This window comes from Electrophorus electricus, chromosome 5 (genome assembly GCF_013358815.1).
Source record: "Electrophorus electricus isolate fEleEle1 chromosome 5, fEleEle1.pri, whole genome shotgun sequence".
Classification (NCBI taxonomy): Eukaryota; Metazoa; Chordata; class Actinopteri; order Gymnotiformes; family Gymnotidae; genus Electrophorus; species Electrophorus electricus.
Window position 1 is genome coordinate 12,679,133 of NC_049539.1, and position 20,728 is coordinate 12,699,860.

A 20,728-nucleotide genomic window follows, 5' to 3' on the forward strand; every position below is an offset into this window, starting at 1 on the left:
AACCTCTTGTGTGTGGGTGGGTTGTGCAGAACTGGCCTGCTGTGTGGTGTGTGTGTGTGTGTGTGGTGTGTGTGTGTGTGTGTGTGTATGAGAGTATGTGAGCGTGTGTGTATGCATGCATGAGTGTGGTGTAATTGACCTGCTATGTTGTAGCTAGAGGTGCCCTGTGGACAGTGAGCTTTCAGCACATTTGCCTTTAAGTCAAAGGCGTACCACGGCTGCCAGGTGACAATATGACAACCACAACAACCTGTTTTGTAAAAAAACAAACAAACAAAAGCACTGCTGATTATCCACCATGGAACCTAAATCAGGCAGACACTTGGCACTGTACCGGGACTGTTTGATGGAGCACAGTGTTGAAATTTTGGAGAGATGGCTGCTCTGAAACATAGGTGCTGTCTGAAGGAAATTAATCATATTCCACAAAACGGGACCATAAAAACACGGTCTGCTGTTTCCCTCCCTTAGCAGCAGACCCGCAGATGTTATGTCAGCACATTGTTTGGTGTGTGTGTGTGTCTCGAGAACCCAGTGGATGTGCGTATGCATGCATGCTGCCCTCACTAAGTGATTGTGTGTTTATTGCGTGTACAGATGTGCTGCAGCTGCGTGAGATGTCATGCACTCAGTGTGCATGGCTGTAGCTTTGGGAGTGACCCTCACTGTCGTTGGGAACAAAAGCCCCTTTCTGAGGGCCTGCTGGCCTCACTGCTGCCTGATCAGCCTCCGGGATGGAGCACTGCTGCAGCACATGGACGCGGATGGCGTTCCCACCGGCACCCGGCACCCTGGAGCACAGCAGTGGAATTGTTTCTGTCCGGCCTCCCAGACAACTCTTTCCCAGATGCGCTGTTACAGAGAAAGTCTGGAATATGATTAGCAGCACAGTAGGCAGTGGTGAGTGTAGTGAAGGGTGCACTAAAGAGTGCAGTGGGGAGTGCAGTGGAAAGTGTGCTCGGTGCGAGAGATGTGAGAGGGAGAGGCAGTAATTGCTAGCCCATGATGAAGCCATTCTGAGCCTTTCCAGCGAGGTGCTAAAGGTGTCGATAAGACCCACATTGCTGCAGTGAGCTGAGCTTCCTCACCAGGCAGCACTCAGCACTCACCGGCTTTATGGATCTCGGTGGGATTCTGGGATATTTTTGAGATTTGCCTTCATTTTAAAATTGGTTGGACACTCATTTGGGTTAACAAGGGCCTTGCAGCCAGACTGTTCCACATACCGTGCTTATTTCTCAGTCTTGTGAAGCTATTTTAAAACATTACCAAGCAGAAGGAACAGTTGTTGAACTGAGAAGTGTTTAAGTGGGAGAACAGCTGCTTCTGCTGTGGTGCCTGTCCTGGTTCGTTTCAAAATGCTTCATTTCCTCTATCGAAACAGGAAGTTGCATCGGTTAGTTCTGAGAAACACATGGCCACTGCTGCCAGGATTCCATTGTTTTTGTGGGGTCACACAGTATGTCACTACGTTACTGACCAGTAGAGCAAGACAGCAAGAAACAAGCTGAATGAACGGGCACAGCTCTGAACAATGGGTGCCATGCCGTCACATCTCAGAGGCACAGGATGAAAATAGGCTTAGTGACAATACTGTTGAAGAACACCTGTGTGTTTTAACATGGAAATAAAATCACGTACGATTTAGGCTTAAAGTAAAATGAAAGCCTTATGTTTTGCCAATAAAAAGGAAATAGGAAATACACTTGATAAGGTTCTTATTTTGTTCTTGAGAGAGGAAATTGAGCTGTAACTGGGTTACTAGTGGAGTCTCGCTTCTGTTGAGAAGATCTGCAGAGTTCACCACAGCAAAAATCTCCCAGATCTCTCTTCTGAACTGGGATGTTTGTCTTTTTTTTCCCACCTGTCTCTAATGGAAACATTGACAAGCATCTTCTCCTTGTTGCTGCACCCTGCTGCTCAGCTCTGTAATTAAATTAAGGCTCATTAGTGCTGATCAGATCAGGAGCGTGCACGGCAGCCGTGCACGCTCGCTGTCCCTACGCGCCGCACCCGGGGCCCTGTGACATCATCGTCGAGACACCGTCCTTGGGTGGGTGGTGGGGAGGTGGTGTGTGTGTGTGTGTGTGTGTGTGTGAGTGAAAGAGACTTAGACAGTGTGGTGACATTCACAAGGTCACTCGACTTCAAAGGCGACCTGGAAGCTCTCGCCTCCTCAGAAGGCCCGAATATTATCACGATCTCCCTCCCTGCGCATCCCCACCCGACTCCCTGGCCGAGACTCCCCTCTCTCCCCCTGCCCCTGCTAGAGAGGTTTGGTCATATTAGATGAAGAATAATTGAGCCTTCAAGTGTGGCAGGGCTAAATGCTGAATGCTAATTATCTGATAAGTGTCACCAGAGACACTGATGTACAAGGGCGGTGCGTAATAGATACGCACACGAAAATAATAAGGGTGAGTCAAGTACTGAACCGTGCGCTTTCGCAGTGCAGGCTGCCAGTGTAATGTATAAAGCCAGATGAATGTTCTTGTATATAGAAGCAGAACGCAAGTGCACCGCACAAAATGACTGCTCGTATCACTCTAATGTGATCTCAACTTTGAATGAGAAATGACTGCTGAGCTAGACTCTGGCACGCCGTCTTCCCCTAACGAAGTCATTTAGACCGTGGTGCGAAGCGTTATGCGACCTAACGGTTCGGGTTGATGCGCGCTTCAGGTTGTTTTTGCTCGTGCGTGTGTATGTATGTATGTATGTATGTATGTATGTGTATGTGCATATATATATATATATATATATAATTGGTTTTCGCATATTGAAGTGGGAAGGGTTTCACCAGTGAGGATTCGCATGTGATGCTGGGAATGGCGAGGTAATGCACTGGGTGTGCGCATGGAGACCATGCGGGGAGTGCAACCTCGCCGCTGGTTTTATGCATGTGTGTACGTGCAGTCTATTTAGAGTCTGTTTGACGGTGCTCTCGGCGTTCTCTTGTTACGGATAGTGTTTGGTGGAAATGGGTCATTCTTAGCCAACAGGGAACAGAGCCAGCCTTGTGTAAAGGAGCAGTGCTAGGACCAACCAAGCCAATAACAGTCAGCATAACACAATCCTACTGGCTAACAGGCTACCAACAGAGGTAGAGTAACAGAGTAGACAAAAAATTGTACCGTTACTTTAAAATAATAATTACTCAGATAGAAGTGAAAGTGTTTAAATGATTACTTAAGTAAAAGTCAGTATCTGTTAAAAAGACTACTCAGTAGGGAATTACTTCATTGGAACTCATTTAATAACAAGGCAACTGTGTGTGTGTGTGTGTGTGTGTGTGTGTGTGTCACAAACTAAAATATAGTTCTTAGTTCATAGTTCTTTTTATGCTGAATTCAAATCTGTTTTAAAGATGTTTCTCTTGGGCATGGTTCTTAAGTGAATTTTACAATAAATATGTGTTACTTATTCATATATAAGGCTGTTATTACACTTAAAAGATGTACAATCTTGAACATCCTTCTTCAGGGATACATTGCGATATTTTCATGAATGTAATCATGTGAGTGGCATGCCAGAAAATGTAACTTTTAACTTCTTTATGTGGGTCTACTGTTCAGTTGTCTGACTCACAGAAGCAAGGCTTAGTTATTTCACCAACCCTCCCACACTTGACAGCTTGTGTCATCGTACAAAATGTAAAGTTTATTTGAAAATGTAATGGGGGGGAACGTTGACGAATATAACAGAGTAAAAGTAAATTTTTGACTTTGCGAGTAAGAGTCTAAAGTGCCCTCTTTTAAAACAACTCTTAAAAGTATAATTTGTTGAAAAAGTTACTGGTAATGAGTAAATGTATCGTGTTACTACCCACCTCTGGTTACCACCTCAATCCTCCCCTCCACAACAGCACAGAGAAGAGGCCCCTCAGATCAGCTACATCACCCTTCCCCCCTAATCACTGCACTAGCCCCCACAAGGCCAGATTTACCCACAATGCTTGGGGATTAACTGTGCAGGAGTGGCACTGAAACGCTAACTGCTCAAGGCTAACTAGGACCCTGGCAAATCTCATCTGTCTTTCAGTATACGTTGCCTTATGCTTTGTGTTAATCATTAACTGGATAATGAACGGAAATCAGTCTTAAATAGGCCCAATCCCTAATCTTAACGGAGTAATCCTGGCAGTTGGTTACCAGGGGGTGGGGGGACCAACGGAGAATGTGACTCTCATGGTACCGTGTGTTGGCAGGAACGTCGAAGGAGCAGCTGAAGTTCACAGTCTCCTGCTGAGGAGCTGTCAGGTTTTCTTCTGTATTCTCCTTGGACAGATATGTGGAGGAGCTACATATGAAACATGCAGCGTATTGGAGCCACAGTTGAGATTTACTCAGGTTCAAATTAGAGATGGCACGATACCAATTCTCCTGTACCAATCCGGTACCGATATCTCACAATTGATCGTTGCCCAATATCTATATAGATATCTACATCTATACTAATCTGATATTTTTTTCATTAAAGACCAATGTGTAGCTGTGGTTTGGGTGAAACTTGGACAGTTCAGGATTTTTTAATGTGAGATGTACAGTACCAATCAAAAGTTTGGACACACCTGACTGAATGTTAGGCTTTCATAGCCTTAAAGGCATTATAATCTAATGGTGTATGCCTAAATTTTTAAAACAAAAATTTTAATAGTGAAAGTTGATAACCTATATATAAATTGAGTTTCAAAACAAAATATTTATTTATGTAAACTAAAATAATAATACAATTAAAATCTGTAAGTAATATTAAGTAATATTAAGCCCCCTTAAACTAATAGTGTTCATTTAGCACTTTAGTGTTTCACCCCACGCATATGTGAGAATCTCTTCAAGGCTTCATAGATGCCCCATGAAGCTGGTTAAGACCTCACTAAGAACATGCAAAGTTGTCATCAAAGGAAAGGGAGGTCAGACGCTTAGATGTTCCATTAAACAATAATGCTATTTATTTATCAGCATAATCACGTTATTGCTTTTACCTTTACTCTTTTTGTAAAAGGTAAAAATAGTAAAAATGAAGAAAGTAGATGTGTCCAAACTGGTACTGTATATATTTTTACAGATATCATGGATATAACAAATAAATATAAATAAAGTGATTTTTATTTTTTACAAGACTAAAGCATTAAATTTTTTTCCTTCCCCTTCCGAACAGTATCTCTCTTATTGACTTGCTCTTTATTGCCTGGATCATCACCTCCTTGGGTCTCAGCTGTACTGTGTTCACCCCCTGAACACACATGTGCACACCGCAGCATAGCTCTCGCAACATAGCTCTCGCAACATAGCTTTGGCAGCATAGCTCTCGCAACATAGCTCTCGCAACATATCTTTGGCAGCATAGCTCTGGCAGCATAGCTCTGGCAGCATAACTCTCGCAGCATAGCTCTCGCAGCATAGCTCTCGCAGCATAGCTCTCGCAACATAGCTCTCACAGCATAGCTCTCGCAACATAGCTCTCACAGCATAGCTCTCGCACCATAGCTCTCACAGCATAGCTCTCGCAACAGATCTCTCGCAGCATAGCTCTCACAGCATAGCTCTCGCAACAGATCTCTCACAGCATAGCTCTCGCAGCATAGCTCTCGCAGCATAGCTCTCGCAACATAGCTCTCGCAACATAGCTTTGGCAGCATAACTCTCGCAACAGATCTCTCGCAGCATAGCTCTCGCAGCATAGCTCTCACAGCATAGCTCTCACAGCATAGCTCTCGCAGCATAGCTCTCACAGCATAGCTCTCCGAACAGAGCTCACTCACTCCTCTCTCTCTCTCTCTCTCTCTCTCTCTCTGCTCAGTATGGCTGCCTTACTCACTGACTCCTGACACTTTAGTTGGTCACATTTCTTGTTATTATGAATGCAGCTGTAATTCCACATGAGTTTAATATTGACCTTTTTCTTCTTCTGAATGTTCTACCCGCTACAGCCCCCCCGCCCCCAACCAGAGTACTACGAGTCTCTCCTCACTCAACCTCTGGTTAAATTGCACAGGAATGTAACTGATAAGCATTAAAAGATGGTTACTCTTTCTAGCCAGAAAAAAAAAAAATCTATGGCCAGAGTTAGCTGAAGTTAGCTTAATCTCCAGCTTCTTATTCAGAATTTCAGTCCACCTTAAAATTCAGCGGGTTAACGGCAAACTCAGCAGTCTGAATATACCGATGCCATATAGTAAGGAATGAGATTAGAGGAGAGGCCTTTAGTTTTCCGGCTCCGACAGGAGTCGTCTGCTCTTACCCTTTTCCCCACCCTGAACTCGCTTTGCTTCCCAGGCAGATTGCAAAGGATAATAAACTAATAAACAAATCACCGCTGGTTGCAGGTCCATGATGGTGAGCAGTCCTAAAATGCTATTTTCTCCTAATTAAAAGCTGTCAATAGGAGGCAGGAAGCCTGTTCGCCCACACTGGGTAATCAGAATGACAGCAATGCAAGTCATCACGTGTGCGCGTGCATGGATATCTGCATTTGAACATAATCATTTTACTTAACATGAAGAAAACTGCACTGTGGCACTGTGCTAAAACACACATGGCTGTTATTACGTGACCTGTGGGGTCACTGCTGTGCTGTTCTCAGGCTGGACTGAGACTGTAGCGGATTGTTTTCCTTAAAAATTCTTTTTCCGATATCTGATTCAGCAATTTTTGCTGATATCGGTCCAATTCCAATAAGTGGTATTGGATAGGTTTGTCTCTAGTTCTAATGTAATGAGTGATGAATATTGCTATAAACTGGTATGTAGATTGTAGCACCGCTACTCAAATGACTGGATTCCTTAAAGTTTCATTTGGTAAAGTCCCTTTTCAAATCATTTTATTTAAACAACCATTACCCAACTATTAGAGTTCTGCGAAGTGAAAGTGTTGTTTTAATCACCTCTCCTAAGTTGTCTCCCTCCGCATGTGAGGTGCTTTAGGGTGTTTTCACCAGGTGCTGCAGACTTACCCCACTCTGGGGCAGACCTTCAAGCACCAGCCAAAGTAAAATGAGTAGCCCTCTGACCGATAGTGCCACACACGAGAGATGTGACATCGTCACGGGCTCGGCACCGCACACGGGCCTGCCGCGTTTCAGCCCCTTTGGCTCGACCTCCTTCAAAACCCAGGAAACGTGCGTGCATGTGTGGTGCATGCAAGTCTGCCATACCGGTATCGCAGAGGCTAACGTCGTGATGACGACGACCGAGCGTTACATCGCACAGCCTCTCTGCGCGAGTGTGAGGGAGGCTGTCTGCGCAGCCCTCGCCCTGCTGCTCTAGCTTGTTTAGACTCGCGCACGGTCGGGCCTCTCACTGGCAGTAGGGGGCTCGGACAGCTTGGCCTTCTCTTGAGAGAGTCTCTCAATTTCTCTGTTTTTCTGTATGTGTGAGGGAGAGTGAGTGTGCATGCATATGTACGAAGAGCTTGTGTGCGTCAGTGTGCATGCATTGGAGTGTGTGTTTGGGTTTGTGTGTGTGTGTGTGTGTGTGTGTGTGTGTGTGTGTGTGTGTGTGTGTGTGTAGGGCTGGCAGATGCTTGTGTGTCTAACACAGTGCTGCCTAGTGGGTAGTGCCATGCTGAAGTGTTTGCACATGCTGTGATCCTGATTGATCCCCCCCCCCGTCTCACGCTCTCTTACTGTCTCTCCCTACATCTCTCTCTCTCTCTCTCTCTCTCTCTCTCCCCTTCTCTATCTTTCTCTCTGTTTCTCTGTCATGTTCGTTTTGAGTCACTTCCCCCTGCCTGTCTCTCTTTTTTCAGCTATATTCTTTTTTCGTAATGTTCAGTACATTGCATTTACATGCGTTTTAAAAAGAAAACCTTCTGTGCTGTTTTTAGCCCATTTTCTTTCCTGTGCGCTGTCTGTTCTATCACGCTATCTCATGCTAGCTTACGTGTGTCCTGCGTACGAGTGTATTTGTTTATCTTTGACATCACAGCAAACTGCTGCAGACTGTTGGATACCATTTGAATTAGACTTGCTAAAAGTGGGCTATGCTCTAGAATGGAAGTGGGCTGTCAGTCTATTCAAGAGCAGCTAAAAGTGGGCTTTCCCCTCTAGAGTGGAGTTGCTAAAAGTGGGCTGTGCTCTAAAATGGAAGTGGGCTGTCATCAGTCTGTCATCCAGACATCTGCAGAGACGAATCTCTCCCTGCAACGCACTTATCTGCAGATTTCACCACAAACCATGTGCCAGACACTTAGCCATGGTTATAGATGCTAGGATGTCCTAGACTCTCCTGAGATCCTTGTGATCTGAGTTTTCAATCATCTGATTTGAATCCAGAGCTATAAAATGCCCGACACTTTGCCCCCCCCTGTCAAAGCTGTCTAAGCTGACTTTGATCAGTGCGGTGCTGTACATATCTGATGTATACGGCAAACGAAGCATCAGGGTGATGTGTTACTGGTGGTCTCCAGTTTAATAATCTTAAAAAATGTCATATTATTCGCTAATACATTCCTGTACAGCTCATGAAACATGTTTTTTTTTTTTTAGCAGCAGTCGCTGGAACCAATTAAAATTTCCACAGAAAACAAGGAAACGGAAATTCTGACTGTTGGAAGCGTTTGACCTTTTGACAGACGCAAACATCCTTGAGTTTTCACGTATAAAGGTCAGCGGTAACACTTCTTCATGTTTGTGTAAGGTTTTGTGGGTATGTGCGTGCATGTGTGTGTATGTGTCTGTGTGTGTGCATACGTGTGAATGCATCTGTATGTATGCACACGTGTGTGTGTTTTGCTGTGATGAGCATGCTGCAGTGGTATATTTGGGACATTTGCTGAACTGCAGGTGTGCATGCATGTCTCTGTGTGTGTGTGTGTGTGCGTGCGTGCATGTGGGTCTATGCATGTGTGCGCGCGCATTGGGTTAATTAGTCCCTGGTATGAGTTTTAGAAGCTGTGCAGATAGTATTGTGGTGCTGAATGACTGCGTATATGAACAGTGCAGTGAAGGTTAACTCACCAGGGACAGCGTGTGAGGGACGGCTCAAACGCCAGCGTGTGAGGGACGGCTCAAACGCCAGCGTGTGAGGGACGGCTCAAACGCCAGCGTGTGAGGGACGGCTCAAACGCCTGCGTGTGAGGGACGGCTCAAACGCTAGCGTGTGAGGGACGGCTCAAACGCCAGCGTGTGAGGGACGGCTCAAACGCCTGCGTGTTGGGGGGGTGTGCCAGTGTTTGTGTAGGAGTGCTGTATTGATTACCTTTAGAGCCACCTGTACCAATTCAGCCTTCAGAGGTAATTTCTTTGCTCCTTTGTCTCCATAGCAACTTCCCTACTGATGAGGTCATTCTCACAGTTCTTGGCACTGTCTGTGTCTGCACATGGTTAGGTAGCTAGGGGTGTGTGTGTGCACGCGCACAATGTTTAGGTGGGTAGGCGTTTGTGCGCGTGTGTGTGTGTGTTTGTGTAAATGGTTTTTTGGGAGTGTATTTTTTTTCAGTTTTCCTCTGTGCTGAATTGTTGCTATGAGACTCAAATTTCCATGATGCTTTTCAGGCAATGATTCAGCAATACCACCCCGCCACCCCACCGCACTTGGATACGTGTGCACGCGCGCGCACACACACACACACACACACACACACACACACACACACACACACACACACACACACACACACACACACACACACACACACTCACTCCACTCTGTCTCTCCTTCAGTGTTCACTTGCACCCTAGACAGCCTCCGCCCCTTGTCCTGCTCCGCCCCTTGTCCTGCTCCACCCCCGTCTTGCTACGCCCCCGCCCCTGCCCGCCCTGCTCCGCCCCCCGTCCTGCTGTGTGACCACACCCGATATTTGGTGGGCAGTTTGGTGCTACTAGACTAGAGCCTAGTAGCGGAAAAACACAGTTTATGAGTCATTGTGTGAGGTAGATTTATTGGCCTTTTATAACCCGAAAGAAGATTGTTAAAATGATTCACTGGTATTTTTGTAATCTTAAGGAAAGGTGAAAGTCTCTCTGGTCTTTCATAACATAACAAAAAGGTAAAAACTGTTTAATAGATTCATTAGCTTCATCTTTTCCCCCCAAATGAAAAGTGAACAATACAAGACAAGCAGACCAGCTGATAGATTTCAGACTGAAAGCTATCCCGGAGCCCAGTTAGACGGATCGTAGTGGACATGCCAAGTGCGAGTCAGTTCAGAGGGTTGTTCTGTTTTTCCACACCTCACGTTCTCAGTGAATGAAGGAGCTCATGGGAAGCAGTCATGCAGTCCATCAGGCCTGGTTCACTTACACACACACACACGCACACACACATTTCTCCGTCCCTCTGCCCCATCACCTCGTCCCTCCATCCCCCCATCGCTCACTCTCCGTCTCCCCATCCTTCCATCTCTCTCTCTCTCTCTCTCTCTCTGTCCTCTGCCCCACCGTTCAACCTCTGCCGACGCTGGCAGGATTAAGCCGAGTTTAGGCGCGCGGCAGGGCGAGGCTTCTCCAACCCTCGAGCCGCTCGGATGGGGACAAGGTCACGCCACTGCTCCCCTCTCCTCGGTTAGGGGCGGCTGAATCCGGATCAGTCCGGATCCGTCCGGCCGGTAGCACTGGTCCAAGCGCGCTCTCAGTCCATTTTCACACACCAGTTGGTTTTATGGAACATTGAATATTATATAGTGACTGAGCAAGAGTGCGAACAGATTTTATTGACATTATACATATTCCTTTTTTATCTAAATGTTAACTGCCGCAGGGCTCTGATAGTCCGGACTGAAGCGCGACTAGTGGCCCCAAGCCAGCGTGAGCAGGGGCAGATACGTACGAGGCTGGAGGGAGCAGGAGCACTGGAGCTAATGGAGTCTCGGAACTGACCTTTGGTAGGCACTCGTCTGCTTTTGCTCTCAAACAAAAATAATACGCTTTGAAGTTCAGACAGATATGGTGAGCAGCAAAGCCAGCAAAAGCACCGTTACTAAGAGAGCTTCAGGACAGTTTAATATATAATTACAGAAACAAATTGTTAACAACTAATGGGAAAAGGAGAGGATTCTTTTCCCATTTTCCCAGCTACTTGTTCAAATCTGAAGATTTTAAACCACTCGGAAAGGTACAAATCCTTCAAATGTTTTCTTATGTACATGTGAGTCCATGTACAACCAGGATGCATTTAAATAGATGTTTGATTCTCTAGAGGGCAGCATCTCTACCAATCTCCTACTTCCTCAATTCAGCAGGTCTGGAGCTCGTCGCGTATTGCCGATGTCTGTCTGTGATATCACTTCCTGTGCTCCAGTTAGGCTTCCGTCAGGTACGCGGAGGAGTTGGTGCGGGTTCCCTGAACATCTGCATGGCAGGGCGGAGAGGCTCTCGTATTGTTAAGGGACACTTAGGAAAGCCATTTTAAATGTTGATAGCTGGACAGATCTGTAGAGATTTATTTATTTGTGAATGCTTGCGCGCGCGTGTGCATACACAGGGTTGCACACATTCTGGGGATTCCCTTATCTATCAGGAAGCTCAAGAATGGTGAGGAAATGTGTCTGTCCCCTCTGGCTCCTGGAAACACAGGCCCATGTGCGCACACACACACACACACACACACACACACACACACACAAACATATTATAGCTGCATTTGGGAGCTCAACTAAGTAAGATGTCCCATGTGTTGCCTTTGTGATGGTGATATTTATGTGTGTGTTTGTGTTTGCATTTGTTTGTGTTTGTATGTTTGTGTGTGACTTTATCACTAACCCCTTGATAGCCAGTATCAGCCTCTTGCAGCTGGACAGGCAGCCGCCTATGCTGTGTGTCATCATGCGTGCGTGCGTGCGTGCGTGTGTGTGTGTGTGCGTGTGTGTGTGTGTGCGTGTGTGTGTGCGTGTGTGTGTGTGTGCGTGTGTGTGTGCGTGTGTGTGTGCGTGTGCTCAAGTCTGGACATGCTTAGTTAGGGTGTTAGTTAGGCCATTTAAAGTCTCTCAGTAAAAGACTCTTGTGGTCTGAGCCTGGCTAAGCAGAGATCAAACCCAATCTGCAGAAATAACTAGGGCGGGAGAGAGAGAGAGAGAGAGAGAGAGAGAGAGAGAGAGAAAGCGGGAGGGAGAGGGAGGGAGAGAGAGGGAGAGCGTGTGTGCTTTGCCGTGTAAATGGCATATTGATGATGGTGTAAATCATAATTGAAAGCCCTTTGGAGAGTGTGAAAGTGGACTTATTCAATCTGAAACTGATCCCTTAATTGATTCAGTAATTCCTGATCATTTTGCTTCACTTCGAAGGGACTTTCAGTGTAGACAGTGCAGCTGGGCACGGAGTCTACGGGGAGCTGAGCTTGACGTCTCCTCAGTGAAGGAGAGCACAGAGGGAGGTCATCCCTCCTCAGCTGGGTGGCTCGCATGTGATGACATTTCAGCAGCACAGAGGACAAACACCTACAGGCCTCAGCTACTGAACAACGTCGCCGAGCTTCGTGAATATATAGATATTAGTCTATTCAACAACGTTGGCTAGTGGCTTTGTTGGAGTTGGAGTAGATGAACATTCTCACTTGCAGGCTTATAATGTGGGATGTTTGTGATTAGATTAATGGTGATGAGAGTTCATGTAATTATTATTCATCTAACGTGTTCCGCTTTGCCCAGTGTGCGGGGGAAAAACAGATTTTTGTTGCTCAGGACATTGACCGCTAAGAGCAAGCCAACAAGCATGTTTATTAGCAAGCTATGCAAGCTATGCATCTCAGCGATTTCTGGGACACCACAGCCAGGTGGTTGGACAAAGACCCACATTATCATCATGGTAGTTGTCCAGGGCGACGTTGGGGTCTATTATAAGAGCGTCAACGTTGGTGCATTTTTAAAGAAGACTCCAGCCAAAGATCCATTTCCTTCTCTTCACATCCTACATGCCACTCTGGTTTTACTAGTGACCAACGCTGGATCTGTGGCAAGAGAAGTTGCCATGAAGTGGACCGTCAGATGGCACATGGAGCCTGGGAAGCTTAGCTGAGTCACTTTATACACGGTACAGCTGCAATGCTGCTGTCCAGTGAAAACCAGAAGTGATTGCATTGCTGGAAGAAGAACAGCAATGTTAAACAGTGAGTCAGAGCGAGTGCTCTGGATGCATCCGAAAGGCGTGTGGGTTTTTTTCCCCCAGGAATCTCTGATTGTGCAGTTGTTGGTGCGCTGGCCAGTTCAGGTCCTGTTGCTTAAGTCCAATTACATGTTTCATCATTGCAGGTTACATCCTGCAGGTTCAACATAATCCACTCCCATTCCGTTCTGGGACTAATCAAAACCGCTCTGTTTGTTATCTTGGCACAGCAGGTGCAGGTACGCTTCTCTCAGTGGGTGTTGGCTACAGAACACAGGTCACACTCCACACAGAGCACAGGTCGCACTCCGCACAGAGCACAGGTCGCACTCCGCACAGAGCACAGGTCACACTCCACACAGAGCACAGGTCGCACTCCGCACAGAGCACAGGTCGCACTCCGCACAGAGCACAGGTCACACTCCACACAGAGCACAGGTCGCACTCCACACAGGTCGCACTCCGTACCGAGCACAGGTCGCACTCCACACAGGTGGCACTCCACACAGGTGGCACTCCACACAGAGCACAGGTGCACTCCACACAGAGCACAGGTCGCACTCCGCATAGTTCGCACTCCACACAGAGCACAGGTCGCACTCCACACAGAGCACAGGTCGCACTCCGCACAGAGCACAGGTCGCACTCCGCACAGAGCACAGGTCGCACTCCGCACAGAGCACAGGTCGCACTCCGCACAGAGCACAGGTCGGACTCCGCACAGAGCACAGGTCGGACTCCGCACAGAGCACAGGTCGCACTCCGCACAGAGCACAGGTCGCACTCTGCACAGAGCACAGGTCGCACTCCGCACAGGTCGCACTCCACACAGGTGGCACTCCACACAGAGCACAGGTGGCACTCCACACAGAGCACAGGTCGCACTCCGCATAGTTCGCACTCCACACAGAGCACAGGTCCCACTCCGCACAGAGCACAGGTCGCACTCCACACAGAGCACAGGTCGCACTCCGCACTTTGCACAGGTCGCACTTTGCACAGGTCGCACTCCACACAGAGCACAGGTCGCACTCCGCACAGATCGCACTCCACACAGAGCCCAGGCCGCACTCCTCACAGAGCACAGATCATGCAGGTCGCCCTCCAGGAAGTTCAAAAGTAAAACAGTCCAGAAAATAGGGAACTCACAGTTCAGAACAGAGAAATGAATATAGTGGCACTCACTCTGTGTGCGTGTGTGTGCATAGAGAGAGATGCGCATGTGTGCCTGTGAACTTGTCATGTCTTTCCCCATGGCCCTGAGTCCTTACAGCAATCTTGCCAACTGTTAGTGTGTGTGACAGTGTGTGGAGAGAGTGTGGAGAGAGTCTGTGGAGAGAGTGTGTGACAGTGTGTGTGGAGAGATTGTGTGGAGAGAGTGTGACGGGAGTGTGTGGACAGAGTGTGTGGAGAGAGTGAGGAGAGAGTGTGAGTTGAAGTGGGGGATGGGCACAAGGCAGAAGTTCTCTGAGTCAGAGGGCTGGAGTCCCTCCCTCCCTCCCTCCCTCTCTCTCTCTCTCTCTCTCTCTCTCTCTCTCTCTCTCTCACTCTCTCACTCTCTCTCTCCCTCCCTCCCTCTTTCTCTCTCTCTCCCTCTCTCTCTCTCTCTCTCACTCTCTCACTCTCTCTCTCCCTCCCTCCCTCTTTCTCTCTCTCTCCCTCTCTCTCTCTCTCTCTCTCACTCTCTCTCTCTCTCTCCCTTCCTCTCTCCCTCCCTTACTCCCCCTCTCTCTCTCTCCCTCCCTCCCTCCCTCCCTCTCTCTCTCTCCCTCCCATACTCCCTCTCTCTCTCCCTCCCTCCCTCCCTCTCTCTCCCTCCCTTACTCCCTCTCTCTCTCTCTCCCTCCCTTACTCCCTCTCTCTCTCTTCCTCCCTCCCCCCCTCTCTCCCTCCCTTACTCCCTCTCTCGCTGTCTCTCTCCCTCTCTCTTCCTCCCTCCCTCTCTCTCTCTCTCTCTCTCTCTCTCTCTCCCTCCCTTACTCCCTCTCTCTCTTCCTCCCTCCCTCTCTCTCTCTCCCTCCCTTACTCCCTCTCGCTCTTCCTCCCTCCCTCCCTCTCTCTCTCTCCCTCCCTTACTCCCTCTCTCTCTCTTCCTTCCTCCCTCTCTCTCTCTCCCTCTCTCTCTCTCTCTCTCTCTCTCTCCCTCCCTTACTCCCTCTCTCTCTCCCTCCCTTACTCCCTCTCTCTCTTCCTTCCTCCCTCTCTCTCTCTCTCTCTCTCTCTCTCTCTCTCTCTCTCTCTCTCCCTCCCTTACTCCCTCTCTCTCTCTCTCCCTCCCTCCCTCCCTCACTCTCTGTCCAGGCTCTCTGCTTGTTCTCTCTGTGCCGTTACCAGTTCCACCCGTTCTGGTCGATGTTTTCGGCCTGGCTGCAAACAGGCAGCGTTCTAATCTGCAAGTAGTGGCAGACATCTTGCGGAGGGACAGACCCTTCCACAGATCCCATGAGAGGGGAAAGCCCAGAAACAGGGGGGTTCTGTGATAAAGCTGAACGCCAGGGTGAGTCCTGACCCTCCCTGAGCTACAAATCACGGGCTAGCACAGCACTCCCGAGCAGATTTAAGTCTAACAGTTGTGGCGCCCGCGGACGATTGGCTGATGAGGTTCGCCTCCTAACTGTTGATAGGCCTTCGCCGGTGCTGTCCGGAAGCAGGAACTTTGATTGGCTGAGGCGGTGCGTGACGGACGAGTGCGGAGTCCAGTGCAGGTAGTATTTGTGCATCTTCTCTGGCTGCAGAGAGTGAGATCTGTAAATATTTGGACTGAAAGCACCCTATTAGTCACTCGTGTTTTATACACACCTCCTACGCTACTGTGCGTTGCCTCTAATTAAGTCCTGTGTGCGTCTGTATGCGTGCAGCTACTAAACCGACCATTATCTTTGCCCAAACTAAAATGTCAAAATTGCAGTGGCAGACTAAGCCTCAGTAGATGGGTTGAGTAGGGAGTGAGAGAGAAAAGTCCTCCTCTCTCTCTCTCTCTCTCTCTCTCTCTCTCTCTCTCTCTCTCTCTCTCACACACCCACTCCATCTCTTGTTGGGCTCCTCAGTCTGTCTCCTGATGGAGAGTGTTTTATGGAGCAGTGTTTAGGCTCTATGTATAGTGGCTCTCACACTTTGATCACGGAATGCTTTGGTCCATGCTTACAGTTGGATAAAGCTGAACTTTGCCAGCAGTTCTAATGCAAATGAGCTAAATTGCTTGAAACTTGCAGGTTTGACGTGCGTGTGCGTGTGTGTGTGTGTGTGTGCGTGTGTCAATCATGCTGAGTCCTGTTCAGCGAACCTTGCAGAACACAAGGAGCTGGGGACCCTGCTGGTGTGCCGGGGCGTGGTTAGGCACCCCTGCTGGTGTGGGCGTGGGCGTGGCTGTGCAACCATTCTATAATCATAGACTAGTGTGGTAGTTCAGTAAGGCTACACACGACTTTCTTTCCTGGTTTTGCGAAAGCCTCTGGACGGGCGGGGGCAGTTGGGGGATAGGGATGGGGTTTGTGGAGGCAGGACTAATGGGCATAGCGTTCAGGACATTAAAGTCTGAACCCAGTTCCAGTCCTGCTTCTTTTGGGTCATAATCTCAATCTCATACCCACCCCTCTCTAACTCTCCTACTGTGACTGCTGGTGCCTGAAGGAGCAGCTCCATGACTGCGCTCAAATCCTCCGACACGCCACACGGACTGCCCTCAGAACCCTCTCTGACACGGAGGCGGAGCCAGAGGCAGGGCCCAACCCTTGATCTGCCGCTCCGCTCAGGGTCGGGGGAAGGAGAGGATCTCCTTTCGTTGCCGCGGGTATCCGCTACGCCAGCGGTGACAAATGTCTGATTTCACGTTGGACACCTCTGCCTGAGCGGGCTGGGTTTGGTTTTGTGTGCAATAAGGAGCCAGTGTGAGTGGAGTGAGGCAGGCAGAGAGGAGGAGGAAGAGGCTTTATTGTTTGGTTTTATGGCGGAGAGAAATGTATGTGTGGGCTTTATTACAGCGGTTGAGAATGTGGTCTGCATGCCTCACACTGAGAACTGTGCGTGTGTGTCTGACTGCGTGTGCATATGGGTGTGTTTGTATTTGTGTGTATTAATATTGTGTTAAGTGTCAAAACATTTGAGTTTGTGTCTGTGTGTGTGTTTGTGTGTCAGGCATGGATCTCAGAGGCAAATTCATTCTTTTTTAGGTGTGGTAACCATCCAGATGGACAGAGTCACTGTTTTTCCTTAGTCTCCACAGATGATGTGCGACACACACACACATACATACACACACACACACACACACACACACACACACACACACAGAGAGACAGAGCAGTGGGAGTTTGTATGTTGGAATGTAGTTGTGTGTCATCACTGAGTGAAATGCAAATGCGGTTCCATTTCTTCAGCTCTGTTTAGGGGTTGGTGACACACAAGGATGTCACATTGGCGGGGAAAAAATATTTTTTGAAACTGAAAATCTTTGACACATTCAACAAAATCTTCAATTTAATCAGCCAAAAAATGGTGTAACTTGTTATTTGAAAAATTACAATTATGTGAGTGCAATAAATTACAGGTTTACCCAAGCATAACATTCAGCAGGTAAAGTATGAGCTCTGTTGTAAAAGCCTGCATGCCTTGAATAGCGGGAAGAGTTCATTGCTTTAGCGTTCCATATAGCAGGGCTATTTCGTCAGGGCTGGCGAGGAAAACATGCTCTCAGTCATCACGAAACACTGTCGTGCATAGCCTGCACATGCCAACGTCCATACAAACTGCATCGTGAAAATCCAAATCGGGATGTTTTTTCGGCTGTGGGGGCTTTGTGTTTGCGCTGGGATGTGCGGATAACACCAGTCGACATGCCTTACTGACATTCCCGTCATACCTCACCGATCCACGTCACCGAACCCTTAGGAACTCACCGCCGTGGCACAAGCTATTGCGAATGTCACCATAACGCAATATCCGCCTTGTTACTTTGAGTTATTGCGTTTGGAATCTTTTCCAGCCTCCGAGTTCTCGGTTTTCCGGCGGACAGGCACCGAGGAGGCGTAATTACTTTGTAACCGTACCATGGCGAATCAGGCCGAGTGAGTTCTGATTTCTCCTTTTGTTTCAGCTATGGGACACAGTTCTCATTGTCCACAGTGGAAGGTCAGCGGGCCTGATTAGTATCCAGTGGCCTGAGCACAAACACTCTGCTGCAGGGGTATTTCAGGGCAGCGGAGGGGCACACCGCAGCTCTGGCTGGAGCAGCTCTAGGGCTGGAGATGTTTCCTACAGAGCCCCTGGCTTCAACGTCTCACCGTGGTCCAAACCACCTGTGCAGGTCCATCAGACTTCAGTTCCGTTGGCAGCTGAATTATTTATTGGCAAATGGGATGTGATGCAATTTGGCACAATACCTTCCAGCAAGCAAAGTGAGCCTAAAACCCTTTTCTCTACTTATTTAGTATTTTTCATTTACAGGGAAACATTTCTAGCAGTTTTGTGGTTTTGTTTTGAGTAATACCACTTGGATGGAATCTTACCTCCAGGTTTTGCCGCACACTCGCTCTGTCGATCACTTCTTCAGAGACTTCACAAGTAAACAAAAAAGAAAAAACCTCCCCAAAACACTGCTTTAAATCTGCAAACTCCAGAGTGTTACAGTGTATATTTAGGTTGACGTGGAGCACTCGTGTGCTGCGTCTCGGGTGCGGAGGCTCAGTAACGGATGCACTCCTAAAGCAGCAGTTGTTTACACAGTGCATCAGGAACCAGGGGAATCTGGCGGCCTGTGCTGAGCGTGGGCGGAACACAGCACGGCTTCTTACCCACTGTTTTATCAGGATGTGCTCGCATGACCCTTCCTAGATCATTGCCGTGGTAACCGGCGGCCATGCCCGTTCTACTGCGGCTGCGTGGTGGATGTCCGCCGCTGTTGTTTTGATTGACGGTTGCCTGTGGGAACGAGGCCAGGCTCTGTCGGACCCATGCTAATGGTGACGATGATGATGATGATGACAATGATGGGGCTCTTACGGTGGGACTCGTGTGGGCGCGCACGCGTGCTGGCACCCGTGCCTGCACGTGATCCTCCATGTCCGTGTGTGTGTCTGCACGCACGTGTGAGAACAAAACGCGTTTCCTGTCTGGTGACGGGTTTCCCTGCCGCTCGGACTGATAATGACGCGGATCGTCGGACCTGACCTCTGCTGGAAGGTTTGGTGCTGGGACAGGAAGCCAGTGGCAGTGCGGGAGGGCAGCTACGTCCGAGAGCCCCCAGCGTTACTGCACCATCAGACGCTGCTCCACTCTGGCCTGCTTTTACCACAGTACAGAGTTGACTAATCTACATTCTTTCAACAATGAGTCACTGAGACCTCCATGGGAAACACATGTCCAGCTGCATCCAGTCTGTGTGTGTGTGTGTTGATGTAAATATGGTTGACATTGTAATCAATTTGGAGAGAAAGTGCAGCACTTTTATGAGTTTGAATTAGGAGGCTGTCTGTTGCAAAACAAATGGATTCTCACCAAGGATAGGCGCATTAAACACTCTCTCACTTTTTTTCTCTTTGTCTTCCGCTCAGTCTCCGTTTTGACCAAGACAAAGCAAACTGGAACAGTGCCTGAAAATATAGTTTCACACATTCAATAAATGTACTAATAGCTGAATTAATAAAATTAATCGCAACAAATACAACAACAATAACTGAACATCAATAACTATATTAATGGCAGCTAACAGACCATTAAGGCTTTAAGAAAATGTTAAGCCAGTATATTTTGACATTGAAGTTGTGTATGAATCATGTTTGTAATTATATGGGTAAAAGATTAACACAACCATGAATGGGGAGGTGGTAGCTACTTATTGATTCATTGATTAGTTGATTAATTAAAACCATTATTGCCCCAAAACGAATTTGTCTTACATATAAAGAGCCACATTAAGCATTAAAACACAAACAACAACAAATAACAATAAACAACACCAAACATTTAAAAGCATTAAAACATCAATGACAGACACAATTTAGAACTATAATGAAATTAAAAAGTGCATAATCTTATGTGTCCATGTTCCTATATCTAAACAATTCAATACTGCTCCGAGTTGGGAATGGTTTAACATTAAAACCATTTTTGAAACAATCCCCTGAATACAGGCCTCAGTTCTTCGCTCCTCTTAAGAGTGTTCCGCCCCCATTTGCCAGGACCGACAGTTTACCGTGATTGGTGCACTCTCCGTCCCGTGTACAAGCTTATTGGATTAACTGGCACGTCACTCCCATCTGGCAGAGTGTTCGTTCAGGGCATTTACATTTACACCCAGGTATTTATTAGGTGATTTTGACCAATCATGGTTTTTAATTCCACTCCATGCCTGTCTCATGTTTGTTTTCACCGGATTTCCTTTTGAATCGACTTCCCTCTTGGCTGATCATCTGCATTCAACTCTCGTTCTGTTTCCACCAACAGTTTCTTGTTTTCCGTTGTCGTCCAAGGTTTCGACCTGGCAGCCGTGTTCACACGTTTCGTCGGTATCACACTCCACGCAGAAGTTGATGCACGATGTAACGATATCCACTTGATCATCGAAATCTGCAGTCCGCACCGCTCCATTCCGTGCGATCAAAGCGGCCCTTTCACAACCTCGCGCTGCCGCCGCCGTCCCACACGCGCGCTGATCGGATTTTTGACCTTTCTCTCGTCTCAGTTTCTGTTGGCA

General features: G+C 47.8%; 2 long non-coding RNA genes across 6 annotated transcripts in view; one reads left to right on the forward strand and one right to left on the reverse strand.

Moving 5' to 3' along the window:
• Window positions 1-20,728, forward strand: part of LOC118241285 — a 39,756-nt gene that overhangs the window by 1,836 nt on the left and 17,192 nt on the right. For 2 of the 5 annotated variants that reach the window (XR_004775972.1, XR_004775968.1), the window contains one exon: window positions 8,488-8,605. The exons of 1 other annotated variant lie outside the window; for it this stretch is intronic. This is a non-coding gene — a long non-coding RNA (uncharacterized LOC118241285). Of the gene's footprint in view, window positions 1-8,487; window positions 8,606-10,699; window positions 10,824-20,728 lie in introns of all 5 variants that reach the window. 2 more of the 5 variants (XR_004775971.1, XR_004775969.1) reach the window with 2 other exon arrangements.
• On the reverse strand, window positions 17,488-18,813 carry LOC118241286. The gene is made up of 2 exons (XR_004775973.1): window positions 18,543-18,813; window positions 17,488-18,368 (listed from the first exon to the last, which is right to left on the reverse strand). It is a non-coding gene; the product is annotated as an uncharacterized LOC118241286 (long non-coding RNA).